The 15,613-nt window shown below is 45.4% G+C and overlaps 1 protein-coding gene across 2 annotated transcripts in view; it reads left to right on the top strand.

Annotated features, from left to right (window-relative positions):
• The window catches only part of JMJD1C (jumonji domain containing 1C), a 278,879-nt gene that overhangs the window by 78,586 nt on the left and 184,680 nt on the right, over nucleotides 1-15,613 (top strand). The gene's annotated exons all lie outside the window — the stretch shown is intronic.

Here is a 15,613-nt window from a genome sequence, read left to right as displayed (position 1 = left end):
GAGACTGCACCTAACCACTTACAGGACTCAACAGGTCTGCACCTGACATCACGGTGCCAGATAGCACGGTACTAGTGATGAGCAAAGTGGCTAGATAAGGTGTTATCCAAGCATGCTCAGCTGCTAACCGAGTGTATTTGGCGTGCTCGAATAATATGTTTGAATCTCCGCCGCTGGTTGCCTTGCGGCTGTGGTCTGTTTGTTAGACAATCCCTGCATGTGTTGCTGCTGTCGAACAGCCACGAGCTATGCAGCCTCAGGGACTCGAGCAAATTATTCAAGCACGCCAAAACACTTTATCCGAGCATCACCAGTACACGGACCCCACAAAAATGGCTGTGTTGGCGTGGATTTCATCCTGGTTCATCCCAGACTCCAAGAACTACTGATAGGGAATTTAGGTAGTGATCACCAATGGGGACAGCGATGCTGATGTCTTGAAAGCATTGTGAAATGTGATGGTGTGAAGAGAGTAAAATAAATATTTTAATCCTTGCTTCTAGAGATGCTTGTTTTCCATTGGTTTGTCATGGTTGTCAGCTCACATGGTTTCCGAACAGGATTTTTGTTTCTTACACTCTCCGCCTACTGTAGGAATTATGTTGTCACAGTGAAAGTTCAAGGATTGGGCTTGCTCCTCCCGGTCTTACAGTTATGCACTAATAACCTAGCTGCTCTTTCTTTGATGGAGGTTGTCTGGGCCATCGCCTTCCTTGTACGATGTGTCAGGCTTGCTGACTGCTTCCATTCTTTTTTTCGAGGTTATTGAGTTTGCACAATAGTAGACGTAATTCTGGTTAATAAGTAATAAAGCCATACCTATTCCACCATAATCTTTAAAAGAAAACCCCATCAGATACAGCAGAGAGCTGTATGTATATATTGGGGTTGCATTCCCTTAGTTTTCCCAGCTGTGCAACCCTCTATACAGTTGTAGCCAAAAGTATTGACACCCCTGTAATTCTGTCAGATAATACTCAGTTTCTTCCTGAAAATGATTGCAAACACAAATTCTTTGGTATTATCTTCATTTAATTTGTCTTAAATGAAAAAACACAAAAGAGAATGAAGCAAAACATTGATCATTTCACACAAAACTGCAGGGGTGTCAATACTTTTGGCCACAACTGTAGTTCGGAGTGTTGCCCGTCCCCAGTGGTCAGGTTGGCAGTGTTGTGACCTTTCATTACTGCAGTGCAGTTGGGCTTGCCTGTGTACTTCTTATAAAACCAGAGATCTAAACTAATAAACCCTGCTATCACTGTAGTGTTTCTGGAGGATTTATTGGTGTCAGCAGTTTATTTTCTTTTCTGTTTCTGCCTGCGCTAATATATGAATATATGGGATCACTAATGTAAGAGTATACATAAGCTGTGGAGATTTTGATGGCTAATTTATGTATATGAAATCTTACACTTTTATATATGGAGGTACTGCAGACACACAGACAATGGAAGAACAGAAAATGGGCTCTTCACAGTCCAATCATGTGACTATAGCAGAAGTGGCTTCCTGCTTTGGGGGTGGTAGTGGCCCCCTTACAGCTGCACAGGTTGCACCAATAGTATGTCCACCCCTGAATAATTGAGAACGCGCAGGACTACGGCTTTGGCTAATGCTGAGCTCCGAGCATCTCACGTGCGATTAGTATAAAGTATGGAGGCATACGGTTTGTGATTACATGTATGGGTGCCTATTTTATGCCCCGGCACACTGTTGGGAGTGTATTTTCAGTGTGAGTGCTGTTTGTTCAGGTAACGGCTCTCATGTTGACCGCATTCGGAGCAACGTTGACCTATGTTATAGTGCACACGGGCTGCTTTATGTCCTTGAGAAAGAGAGTGCTCTGGTCCGATTTACACATGTGCTCTTGCACACTCTTGTTCACAAATTCTGCGGCAGTGTGAACTTGGCCTTACAAAGAAGATTTGTGCATGTGCTCCTCTTTATAACACATGGGACCTGATACCACTAGGTGGTAAAGTGAAGAAGATTGGTTATATTGTGACTTCCCTATTTGGGTCAGATAAACTAGGCCATAAAATGGACAGATAGTACTGCTGTTATCTTGGAAGGAGCGTGACTTAGGCTGTGTGCACACACTGCGGATTTTGCTGCGGTGTACAGTACCATGATTCCCTATGGGAATCAAAAACCGCAGTGCAGACGGTGCGGAATTTTCCGAGCGGATTATCTGCAGTTTTCAATCCGCAGAAAGAATTGACATGTCAATTCTTTCTGCGGATTCCCCTGCGGTTTGCCATCTCCTCCACTGAGGAGATGAAAAACCGCAGGGCCAAACCGCAGAGCAATCCGCAGGTAAAACCGCAGGTCTTTTGACCTGCGGTTTCACCTGCGGATTTTACAAAATCTGCGTGGATGAATCCGCACCTAATCCGCAGCGTGTGCACACAGCCTTAGAGGAGAGTGAAATGGCGATGGCCGGACGGCTTGGTCAGAGTATTTCCAAAAATGGCAGGTGTGGTGGAGTGTTCTTGGTATGCAGTGGTTTGTACCTGCCAGAAGGGTTGTCCAGTGACATTGTGAAAGAATGCTATAGAAGAGGTGCTGAAGCGCAAAATGCTGAAAAAGTGACTGACTATAATACACAAGGGTGAAAGCTCCTGGTGTAATGCACCCTGCTGTGTGGTCGGGCTAAAGCTCCTATTGTACCGTGGCCACATGAGCAGCCAAAGTGGGCGATAGAGGAACAGCACGTGGCACATTGCGGGGACTAGCTTCATATACCACGCTCAGTATTAATCACTGGATCTGATGGACGGGCCTGGTCACATGCGCCCCTGAATGTTTTGACATGTTGCAGACTTGGGCAACGTTGCTATTACATAGATGCTTTCTTCTCAGGGGAGGAAATCCACAACGCACCTGTCATAACTGTATGGTAGTAAGTGGCTTGTAGGTCGGTTTCTATGCACTTTGGCCACTTTATCCTTATTTTTCCATTCTGTTAACTACTAAATATATGTTGGGGCCAGATGGCTCGCAGATGTTGGCCACACTACAGTGCAGTTTGGGGGTGCACATCCGGATCCGTGGAGGGATTGCATTTCTGCGCATCCCTAGTGTAGACGCTTTTCCAGAATCACTCTGTATTCGGGACTGGCCGTGAGAAATAATTATTGGTATGGGAGCTGGTGCAGATATTAAGAGTGGGTTACTGCTTTATTTTAGGGTTTGCATTTATCAGAACCATTCTACGACTGAAGATTAATGTTGCCATCCCCCATCTTCAGTGCGCTGCGGTGGAGAATGTTGGACGCGTCTTCTGAGCCGTCATGGCTGTTAGGGTATTGTCTTGCAGCTGCAGTGTCCGCACCTTTCATCCAATATTCATTCTTATTGTGTACAACAAGACAGGTGGCTCCAGCACCGCGCTCGCTGAGCCGTCGCAGGAAGAAAGCCATATACGGTTTCACCTTTGATCACCCTCACTGGCTGGAAATTCATTAATTATCCACAAACCTGTTGGTGTCAGAAATGGGAACAGCTTCGCTACAAATATGTGCGCAAAGATTGCAGAGCATCATCTGTTCTCTTTGGTGGCGATTGTTCCTTGATGTCAGGTTGAGCAGTAGAGTAAATCCTGTTTGTTGAAGAGAACCTTCCTGCTGCCCGAACCAAAGGAGGCATAAATCCGAGCCTGGCCTTGCAATACCACTGGGTGTGATTTTAATCTGAAACGCATCGGTTTTTCAGAGAAAACTGTATTAAATGTACTAAAATGTCTCAAAATTTTCTAAAAAAAAAAAAAAAAAAAAAATTACTGATTTGCATGAAATCATTCTGGAGAGAAGTTTGTCAATGTAAGTGTTATTACAGACTGAAATCTACCAAGTGAAGGGTGAAGGAGGGTATTTCCAGGTGGTCGGTTTTTGACCTTGGGGGTATTAAAGTGCACAGGGCGTGAGACGTAGCTCTGTACCCCTAGAAACCTCTCTCGCTTGTGTTCTCGTTCTTTATATTTAGGCTGGTTGGACAGATGCATCAGGCCAAGTTGTGTCTTTTGTACAAATGTCGCATCCAAAATAAAAGACCCGGCTGTATCTTCGGCGGCAGACGTGGTGTTTCCTGACACACTGGCAGATGGTACTTAATTTAGACTCGCGTTAAAGAAGAATTTCTTTCATGTAGAAGGTGAAGTCCTTCTTATCCAGGACTGTTGGGAGCTTAAATAGCCCGGTCTCGTGGTGTCTTAGGGCTATGCGCAGGCTTCATTACGGGAGAGATAAATACATGATTATTAGGTGCAGCACTTTCCTTTTACATAGAACAATTGAATTTGTTCAGACTCCGTTTTAGTGCAGATCATTGAAATACAATAGAATCTCCCCAAATCCTTATTTAAGGGAGTCAGTCAGCGTCACAATTTGAGGCAAAGTAAGTTGGAAACTAAGCCGGTGGGTAGGTGTAAGTGACTGGCCCCGCTATGATGCAGCAACTCATTCTGTGCGGACAGTCCCTTTAACTACTTCCCAAGCTCTCAGGGTGCTGGTTTTTCTAGCAGAGATCCAGGTGCTGCTGTGTGTCTTAAAAGCAATACACCTTGGGGAAAGTATGCAAATTAGCTTTCTTCCAGAATGAAGAGAGCTACCTCTCTAGGTAGCTACCTTACCAGTGCCTGACCAATGACCCAGCCGTAGAGGAGTGTTTAGGGGTCCTTCCTTACTACTTCTTCATATAGGGCAGACGTCTGGTAAACTGGGTGGATGCCTGTGCTGCAGCCCTTGTTAGTCCTTCTGCTCTTGTAAGGAGCCCCCCAGACAGTGCTGTTTGGGAGGAAAAAACTACACAAAATAGCTCTACAAAATATCAAATCCTGTTTGCCTTTTTGACCCATGGTGGGATCTGCTGGGGCTCTGTAGACCATACTTGCAATCTTATATTCCCAAACCCCTAACAGTTCAATAAACTAATCTATACTGTAGACGTTGGGTAGACGGCATTACAGTACACAGTGCCGCCTGGGTCCGGTTTGGTTCCCACATTGCATGAGAGGCACATTGTTTGTGTTTTGGCCATGTGGGTAGAATTGAGGTCATTGCAACTGACAGTGACAGGTGATTGTCAGGGGAATGCACTCTCTGTGCTCCCCCACAGAACATACCAGCGAGAGTGGGGGAGGAGGAGGAAGGCTCTGCTGCTTGTTCTCTGTTTCCTTGCTGGAGTGGACGGCTTCACAAATGTCTATTTCTGCCCTGGATATGATGTGTTTACTGTGACTGCTAATTACCTTGGGTGCAGCTCAGGTCAGATGGACTCCCACGTCAAACCCTTGTCTTGTCTGAAGGCCTAAGGTTATATCTAGGTGTCAGGATTTAATCTGCGGCTCGCTCCCTTCTATTTAGCAGCTTTCACAAGCGAGTTACACAGGGCACCTGATCTGCATTGCACGCAAAATCAAGCCACCATTAATAATAATAATCTTTATATAGCGCCAACATATTCCGCAGCGCTTTACAGTTTAACCGTTTCAAAACGCAAGTCATAAGTAACAATGTTAACAATACAGTAATTAAAGTAAAATAAAAAGACCCTGCTTGTGAGAACTTACAATCTACAATGAGGTGGAGGAGATACAAAGTACAGGTGTGTATTTACAATGATGTATTTACAATGATGGTCTCGCCATCTTGAGAAGGTGGGGGACAGAGATAGTGAATGGGCTACATACTCACACTTGCACATAGAATGAGTGATTAGTGAACGTGATAGGCTGCTCTGAATAGATGTGCTTTGAGAGAGCGCCTAAAACTGTGCAAATTGTGGATAGTCCTAATTTCTTGGGGTAGAGCATTCCAGAGGATTGGCGCAGCGCGGGAAAAGTATTGGAGTCGGGAGTGGGAGGTGCGGATTAGTGCAGAGGTTAGTCGAAAGTCTTTTGCAGAGCGCAGCGGTCGGCTAAGCCGATAGACAGAAATGAGGGAGGAGATGTAGGGGGGTGCTGCACTGTGGAGAGCTTTGTGGGTGAGAACAAGTACTTTGAATTGGACCCTATAATGAATGGGCAGCCAATGTAAGGACTGGCGAAGAGCGGACGTGTCCGAGTACCGATTAGCCGGGTAGATGACCCTGGCTGCTGCATTAAGTATAGACTGGAGAGGGGAGAGTCGAGTAGCGGGGAGGCCAATTAATAGAGCATTGCAGTAATCCAAGCGGGAGTGGATCAATGCTACAGTGAGGGTTTTTGTTGTTTCCATGGTGAGAAAAGGGCGAATTCTGGAGATGTTCTTTAGGTGTAGGCGGCAAGAGCGGGCAAGACATTGTATATGGGATGTGAAGGAGAGGTTGGTGTCAATCATAACACCCAGACAGCGTGCCTGCTGCTGGGGTGTTATTATGGTGCCACCCACGGAGAGGGAAATGTCAGATTTAGGGAGGTTAGTAGATGGCGGGAGCAGAAGTAGTTCAGTTTTTGAGAGGTTAAGTTTCAGATAGAGAGCGGACATGAGACTGCGGAAAGACAGTCACTGGCGTTCTGTAGAACAGCGGGGGTAAGGTCGGGGGATGATGTATATAGTTGTGTATTATCAGCATTAAGATGGTACTGAAAGCCAAATCTGCTGATGATCTGTCCAATTGGGGCCATGTAGAGAGAGAAGAGAAGGGGGCCAAGGACTGAGCCCTGAGGTACCCCGACAGCAAGAGGAAGAGGAGATGACGTGAAGCCAGCGAACAAAACACTGAAGGAGCGGTCAGAGAGATAGGAAGAGAACCAGGAGAGAGCAGTGTCCTTAATGCCTACTGACTGGAGCCTATGGAGTAGGAGACGGTGGTCAACAGTGTTGAAAGCTGCAGAAAGGTCGACAAGAATGAGCAGAGAGTGTTCACCGTTACATTTTGCTGTCAGAAGGTCATTGGTCACTTTGAGTGCAGTTTCAGTCGAATGTATGGGGCGGAAGCCGGACTGTGAAAGGTCTAGGAGGGAGTGAGTGGAGAGGTAGCGGGTAAGGCGGCAGTAGACTAGGTGTTCCAAAAGTTTAGAGATGAAGGGGAGATTGGAGACTGGTCTGTAGCTGTTTGTGCAGGATGGGTCGAAAGCGGGTTTCTTTAGTAATGGAGTAACAATGGCGTGTTTGAAGGAGGATGGGAAAATGCCCGAGGAGAGGGAGAGATTAAAAATTGTAGTTAGGTGGGTTGTGACGACTGGAGAGAGAGACTGGAGGAGATGTGAGGGCATGGGGTCGGTAGTGCATGTAGTCGGACGAGAAGAAGGGAGGAGTCTGGAGACTTCTTCTTCTGTGATGGGATCAAATGTGGAAAGTGAGCCAGGGGAGATGCAGGAAGGGATGGGAGTCACAGCACTTGGTGGTTGGGAGCAGATTTCCTGACGGATATTATCTATTTTTTCTGTAAAGTGGGAGGCCAGGTCATCAGCACAAATGTCTGTGATAGGGGCTTGTGCTTTTGGCCTGAGGAGGGAGTGAAAAGTGTCAAAAAGTTTCTTGGGGTTATTGGCTAGTGAGGAGATCAGGGTGGTGAAATAGGTCTCAAGAGTTTAGAGATGAAGGGGAGATTGGGGACTGGTCTGTAGTTGTTTGTGCAGGATGGGTCGAGAGCAGGTTTCTTTAATATTGGAGTAATGATAGTGTTTGAAGGAGGATGGGAAAATGCCTGAGGAGAGGGAGAGATTAAAGATTGTAGTTAGGTGAGTTGTGATGACTGGAGAGAGAGACTGGAGGAGTTGTGAGAGAATGGGGTCGGTAGTGCATGTAGTTGGGCGAGCAGAAGAGAGGAGTCTGGAGACTTCTTCTGTGATGGGATCAAATGTGGAAAGTGAGCCAGGGGAGATGCAGGAAGGGATGGGAGTCACAGCACTTGGTGGTTGGGAGTGGATTTCCTGACGGATATTATCTATTTTCTCTATAAAATGGGAGGCCAGATCATTTGCGCAAATGTCTGAGATAGGAGCTTGTGCTTTTGGCCTGAGGAGGGAGTGAAAGGTGTCAAAAAGTTTCTTGGGGTTGTTGGCTAGTGAGGAGATCAGGGTGGTGAAGTATGTCTGTTTGGCGAGGTGAATGGCAGAGTTGTAGGTTCTTAGCATAAATTTGAAGTGGATGAAGTCCTCTGGTGTGCGGGTTTTTCTCCATCGGCGTTCAGCACTCCTAGAGCATCTTTGGAGAAATTGAGTTTGCGATGTGAGCCAGGGCTGTTTTACTCTGAGTTTGGAGGCACTGAGGGTGAGGGTCGCTACCTGGTCAAGGGTGGTTGTAAGAGTGTTGTAGTGATGAACAGCCAGATCAGGACAGGAAAAAGAGGAGATTGGGGACAGGGAAGATTGTAGGGAGTCTGAAAGTGTTTGAGGGTTAATGACTTGTAGATTTCTGAATGTGTGATAGGTGGGAGTGTGCTGGGGTGGGCGAGGAATTGTGAGCGTGAAGGAGAGAATGTTGTGGTCAGAGAGGGGAATGCGGTGAGTTATTTAAGTAGGACATTGAGCAAAGCTGGACAAAGACCAGGTCAAGGGTGTTACCGTCTTTGTGTGTCGCAGAGGTTGAGAGCTGTGAGAGGCCGAGAGAGGTGGTTAGTAATAGAAGCTGGGATGCAGATGTGGAAGTAGGGCCTGTTCAAACCATTGTCATGGTTTGAACAGGGTTCTTGCCCTGCACTCAGAGGGTTAAGTGTTCGTGGCCTCTTTCTGGGTCTGGGAAGGGTATTTATACTCACTCTTTACCAGGGTTCTCTGTCAGCTATACTGTTGTTCTGGTGTGTCTGACCCCTGGTGTGCATGTATTCTGCGTTGCTTATTTGCTTCCCGTGTATGACCAAGTCTGTTCCCTCACTCTCTACTCCGGCTCTCGTTTTGGTACTATTGTCTTTTCTGGTTCTGACCTCCTGGCTTGGCTATCGTTACTCCGTTACAGTTTGTCCCTATTGTACCGTCTATTGCCCGTTCTGGTTTTCTGATCTGTTGCTACGTCCTGACTATCCATTCTGTCTAACCCTTTGGTACTGTCCTGCTATCTCGTGCATTGACCCCGGCTTGATCTGGTTTCCGCCCCTGTCTATTCCCCTTGGTAACATTGTCCTGTAGTTACCTTTCTAGGAGTTTCCCTGCAGCTCCTAGCTCTGTGGAACTTAGGTCATGCCCCCAGCAGTCATGTGCTTAAGGTCCTGATACCCTGAAGCACGCATCGTCACCGCTGCTGCCCTGCACCACAGGTATCTTTGAGCACTGTTTTTGTACTTAGGACACACGCACTGGCTCAGTGAGCAAGTGCAGTGCGAGGTTCCTGACATTATAGCTGACCATTTCAGTTTTTTTTTCCTCTGAAGGGAAAAAAAAAAGTGTTATCCTCATGGATCCCATACAAGCTTTGGTTGATCAGGTCAAGCACCTGACCCAAATGTTCCACAAACTTAATGTGGAACAGGGCACGATGGCCCATACCCAGCAACAGTTGGTGGATACTGTGCAGGGGGCTGTCGCTGCAGGGGTTCCTAGTGCTGGGGATAGAGATGTCATTGGCATCCCCCAAATCTCCGGTCAAATTGCCAGAACTTTTCTCGGGATAAAAGGGAGTTCAGGTCGTTCAGAGAAGGATGCAAGCTTTTTTTTTTTTTCTCTGAGGCCCCGATCCTCCGGGGATGAGTTCCAGAGGGTGGGGGTTGTCATTTCCCTACTTCAGGGGGCTCCACAGGCATGGGCTTTCTCTCTCTCTTCCTCTGCTCCTGAACGTATGTCTGTGAATTTGTTCTTTGAGGCTCTGGGGCACATTTATGATGAGCCTGATAGAGTGCGTCTGGCAGAGGATATGGTGATGAGTGTGACACAGGGGAGGCACTCTGCTGAATTGTTCTGCTCAGAGTTCAGACGCTGGGCAGCGGAGGTCTCCTGGGATGATGATGCCCTCCGGGGTTTGTTCAGTAGAGGCCTGTCCGAACGTTTGAAAGATGCCCTAGCCCTTCATCCTTTGCTGGATTTTTTGGAGGACGCTATGATCCAGGCTGTCCGCATGGACCGTAGGCTGCGGGCAAGAGGAGTCATGCTGCAGGGGACCCCTTTATTCTCCAATCTGAGAGACTCTGCATCTAGTCCTGAGCCCATGGAGGTTGGTGCCACGTCATTGAAGGAAAAAGAGAGGAGACACCGTAGAAACAACCAATTGTGCTTTTACTGTGGATCCGCTGGACATTGGAGAAGGAACTGTCCTTCTTGCCCTTCTTCAGTGAAGCCGTCAGGAAAACGACTGAGTCTGGGTAACAATCGATGAGGTTGCCCAGACTCCCAGGTACCCTTTTCCTCACTTACTAAAATTCTGCTTCCAGTGGAACTAGAACTTACAGGCGGTCCGATTGTGACTACCGCCTTTGTTGACTGTGGTTCTTCTATTAATCTGATCGATGCCAAAGTTGTGACTTTTCATAAGATAGGGACAGTCAGGTTAAAAGATCCTGTTAAAATCGTGGCAATTGATTCTTCTATCACCCAGGAGGGAATTTGTTTCATGACTGATACCTTTTCTCTGAAAGTGGGTTCCACTCACGTGGAAAAATTAAGGTGTTTTGTTCTAAATAATCTGCCAGCTGGACTGGTACTGGGTATGCCTTGGCTTCAACGCCACAATCCTACTGTTGACTGGGTCACGGGGGAGATCATTCAGTGGGGTTGTATGGCTAACGGTCTATGTTGTAACTTGACAACTCTTGTCACCCCAGTAAAATCTGTGTCCGTGTCGTCTGTCGATCTGGAAGGTATTCTGGAGTACCTGAAAGATTTTGAAGACGTATTTTCTGAAAGTGAGGCTGAGGCGCTACCACCACATAGACCCTTTGATTGTGCCATTAATCTAGTCCCTGGAGCCAAGTTACCCAAGGCTCGCCTGTTCAATTTGTCCAGGCCCGAACGTCTAGCCATGAAGGAGTACATTACTGAGAGTCTCCGCAAAGGGCATATTAGGCCTTCTGTTTCACCTGTGGCGGAGGGCTTCTTTTTTGTTAAAAAAAAAAAAAAAAAAAAGATGGTGGTTTGCTGCCGTGCCTCGACTTTCGGGAATTACACAAAATTACTGTGAAAAATACATATCCTCTCCACCTAATTCCTGATCTATGTAACCAACTCACCGGGGTCCAAGTGGTTCTCAAAACTGGATTTACGTGGGGCATATAACTAGTCCGGGAAGAGGATACTATTGTCTTTTCTGGTTCTGACCTCCTGGCTTGGCTATCGTTACTCCGTTACAGTTTGTCCCTATTGTACCGTCTATTGCCCATTCTGGTTTTCTGATCTATTGCTACGTCCTGACTATTCGCTCTGTCTAACCCTTTGGTACTGTATTGCTATCTTGTGCTTTGACCCTGGCTTCATCTGGTTTCTGTCTGTCTATGCCCCTTGGTAACATTGTCCTGTAGTTACCTTTCTAGGAGTTTCCCTGCAGCTCTTAGCTCTGTAGAGCTTAGGTCACGCCCCCAGCAGTCATGTGCTTCAGGTCCTGATAGTCTGAAGTACGCATCGTCACCGTTGCTGCCCTGCACCACAGGTATCTTTGAGCACTGTTTTTGCACTCGGGACACATGCACTGGCTCAGTGAGCAAGTGCAGTGTGAGGTTCCTGACAACCATTACTTATATTAAAGATGTGGTCTGCACATTAAGTGGCCATTTAGACTGGACTGCTTGACGTTTCGCTGATGTTGGGGGCCGGTATAAAAAGGATTGGACTGATGAATTTCAACATACCCGATCCTTTGTTTTCAAGGTAGATCCCCCACTCCTTGTTAAGAGCAATGGTATGCTCAGCCAAACTAAACATGAGTATGTATAGAAAGATTGGGAAGAGACGCAATAGGCGGAAGAAGAGTTCGACCAACAGCAGCTGAAGGTTTCTGGGCACACTTATTCATTATCTACTAATTAGGGGACATCCACATGACTCTATCACAGCCGTATTTGTTTGTCTGTATAGGCTCGCCATACCCGGCCTGACAGCAAATCTTATCCCTAATAGACAGCATCATAGTCATGATTATTATTCTAGTGACATTGCATTTGGGTCGTTGTCATAAGGCCCCATACACATTAGATGTTGGTTGAGTTTGCAGATTTCAGCATGATCGGACGACCATCTAATATGTATAGGGGTCTCCTGACCAACACCTTACAGATTGTTAGCGGACGTATGGATTAAGCAGATGGGATGCAATTACTCGATCTGTTTTGTCTGGAGAGGAGATTGGCTGCCACCAGGGCTGTGAAGTCGGTAAGCCAAACCTGCGACTCCGACTCCTCAATTTCCCTTACACAGACTCCGACTCCGACATATATTGCTTATATTTAAGTGAAAAATTTATTGTAGTACAGTGTGAACATCAAACAATTAATCATTTTTATGATACAATAATCAAGATATTTAGATAGAACATAATATATATTTATTGGAATACAACTTTAGAACACAAATAACTGTAATAAATTGTAAATATGTAATACACTATGTAATATCGATTATTTTTATATATATATATATATATATATATATATATATATATATATATATAGTGTGTGTCTATATTATATATATATATATATATATATATATATATATATATGTGTGTGTCTATATTATATTATATATATATATATATATATATATATATATATATATATATATATATATATATATATATATATATATATAATAAACACTATGCGATAAACTATGTAAGTGGCAAAAAACAGTGTTCAACAAAAACATACTAAATAACATTTGTGCAGTCTATGAATTTGTTCTAAGAAATAGAATTGCCTCCATCAGATCCTCCTTCATAGATGACCTCAAATCTGACCAAATAATTTTAAGGCTAGAGAACAACCTCTCTACACTAACTTGGGTTGGAGGCATAGCCGTAACCACATGGGCAACATCTCTAACAATTTCCGGGTATAAAGGAATTGCGTCATGCACAGTCAGTTTTGATGAACGTTTGAATTTTTCTTTTTCTTTGAGAGCAAGTTAAACATTTTACTGAAATATGGTCAATCTGCTGCTATAGGAGACGGAGTGAAATCTTTTTCCTTGCAGCAACGCTTTGCCTGCTCCATATCATCCAAATACTTGTCAAAATCAAACTCCTCATCTGATGAGGATGAAGATATGGCAGCAGTAGCACTGTCAGGACCCAAGTCCTCTTGCACCTGTCAGTCCTCCTGTAGGCCACTCATCCTAACGGCTACCTCAGTCAGAGCTTGTTTTCCTTTAGTAAGCTGTTGATCATCAAGCAATATAAGATGACTTGGGTCCACAGAAACAGCTGCCAGAAAATTTTTATTTTCCAATAGCTGTGTCTCTCTCCGTTTCATTGAAGCCGAAAGGCTATCTGCGATTAAACTTCCTCTTTGGGACAGGCAAAATGGCAAGTTCTTCCACTCCCTCATGAAAATGCCAAGAGTTAAATCCTCAGCTTGTAATTTTTTAGTCACGGTAAATGGGTGATTAAGCAATTCCTTCAATTCAGCCACCTGTGTCCATTGAGCTTCATTTAGGGTTACTTGAGGGTTCGTCATATCTATAAAGGGCCTGTCACACTAAGCAATATCGCTAGCAATATCGCTATAGCTTGTGACGTTATAGCGATATTGCTAGCGATATCGCTGTGTGTGATGCTTACCTACGACCCGCTCCCCCGCTGCTTATCGCTGATCGCGCGAGAACGTCCTGGACTGTTTCTCGTCGTCAGCTTCCTGCGGCGCTTCCTGTGGAGAGACGAGCGTGGAGTCGGGTGGGAGGACGTCAGGATCGCCTAGTGTGACAGGTAAGTAGCGACCCCCGTCCCCAGCGATGTCGCTGGTGAGATCTGCCTGTGTGGCAGCTCACTAGCGACCACTTAGCGATGCACCAGCGATCCTGACCGCGTCATATCGCTGGTCGGGATCGCTGGTGCATCGCTAAGTGTGACAGTACCTTTAGAAACGGTTTTAGTTCAAGCAATCGCTCAATCATTAAATAAGTGCTGCCCCACCGAGTGGATTGATCGACAATTGCCCCTTTCCCAGCACGTCTCTTCAAGATGGAATCAATTTTAGGGGTTCTGGCGGCAATAACCAATTTCCTCACCTTTCCAATCAGAGTTCCAGCATGTCCCTCTTGCAGACTATCTCTTATTGCCAGCTGCAGCGTGTGCACAACACAGTGCATATGATGAACAGGAAAGTGTTTTGAAGCCGCTTCAACAAGATCATCTATTTCTACAGTATAATTTTACTGTTCTTCTGTTGTAATATCTGTTTGTTCCTCAGTTACATGAACAGCACTGTGGCCTTCCATCTCAAACATACTGAATCCTAAATTATCTTCTAGCTGTTGTTCATTACTCTCATTCATCAGTGTAATTGTACTTATCTTGTTTGAAGCATTGCCCGTTACAATAGCAAGAACCTGTTCTTGTGTGAATGTATCCTTAGATCAGGAATAGAGCAGCCATTAATAGGACATTCCATAACTTTCCCAAATTCCTATGAAAAAATATTCAGCATATTCTCCATTGAACTACTCTACCCAATTTATTATATATTTTAGGAGTCAGTCGGTCTATTTTATACCGTCTCCGACTCCACCAAAATGAGCACAGACTCCAATTCCACAGCCCTGGCTGCCACCTTATAATTCTCATAGAGAAAGCAGGAGGATTTGGCTGATCCTAATGTTTTTGTAGACATGGCTTTCTGTCAAGTGATGGATTTCTGAAGTGTTTGTCAGCTTTACCTACCGTACTCCTTGAAATGTACAAATTAGGTTTTTGAGACTCCTCGGATACTCTGGTTCAAGAATGAGACATAGCAGATTTCCTTCCAGCGGTCAGAATGTCCTGTCTATTTTCTATGTAGAGAGTAAATCGCTGCTCTCACAGACCCGTCACCATTAAAATTAATTTACTGCTTCATTATGTATGTATTCATTCTCTGTCCCTGACCCTTCCATGTTCCTGAGGACGATAGCGGCTTTCTGCCGGCATGAAGGCTGGGCTGCTCTTCTCCGTTGAGGTTTGCCAAGGCTTCCCTTATATTTAGAAGAGCTATTTTCAGTGTCTGTGCCCAGAGGGACGCTTGGCCTGCCTCATAGACTCTTGCTAATGCATTCAGTCTCCTGCTAGACAAATGATACCGAAGGGAACCCATTGCTAATTCTCAACATCCCTGTTTGGCAAGCCGTCTGAATATGTATAATTTTGTGTGATTTTGCAATTTAAAGCGACAAGTCAGGCGCGTTAATATTGAACAAAGCCATGACTAATTGACCTTAATTAAACTGACCCCATATGACTTTGTATTGACCCCTGATGCGGAGATGTCGGGTTGGTGCAGTGGTATTGAAACGCTATTCTTTAGTATAATAGGATTGTGAATGTGAAGCAGCTTGATTTTTATAGCATTTTGCCTACACTAACCACCATACTCCAGACTATCGGCTGATTCTGTCCTACCTTGGATCCATGAGCTGATGTGTGCCAGAACTCCCTACGGTATGTGCACACGGAGTATTCCTCCATATCAGCGCATGGCGTGCCTGCTGATCCGTACAGGCCACTGTAAGATGCCCTTGCACCTACATGAGGCCAGAATGTGTGCTGAGTCTTGGCAGTGATTACTGATGCATTAA

Source organism: Dendrobates tinctorius, unplaced genomic scaffold, assembly GCF_039654945.1.
Source record: "Dendrobates tinctorius isolate UK_male_01 unplaced genomic scaffold, ASM3965494v1 ptg000156l, whole genome shotgun sequence".
Lineage (NCBI taxonomy): Eukaryota > Metazoa > Chordata > Amphibia > Anura > Dendrobatidae > Dendrobates > Dendrobates tinctorius.
The sequence above is the reverse complement of the archived record's forward strand: the minus strand, read 5'-3'. Positions and strand labels throughout refer to the sequence as shown.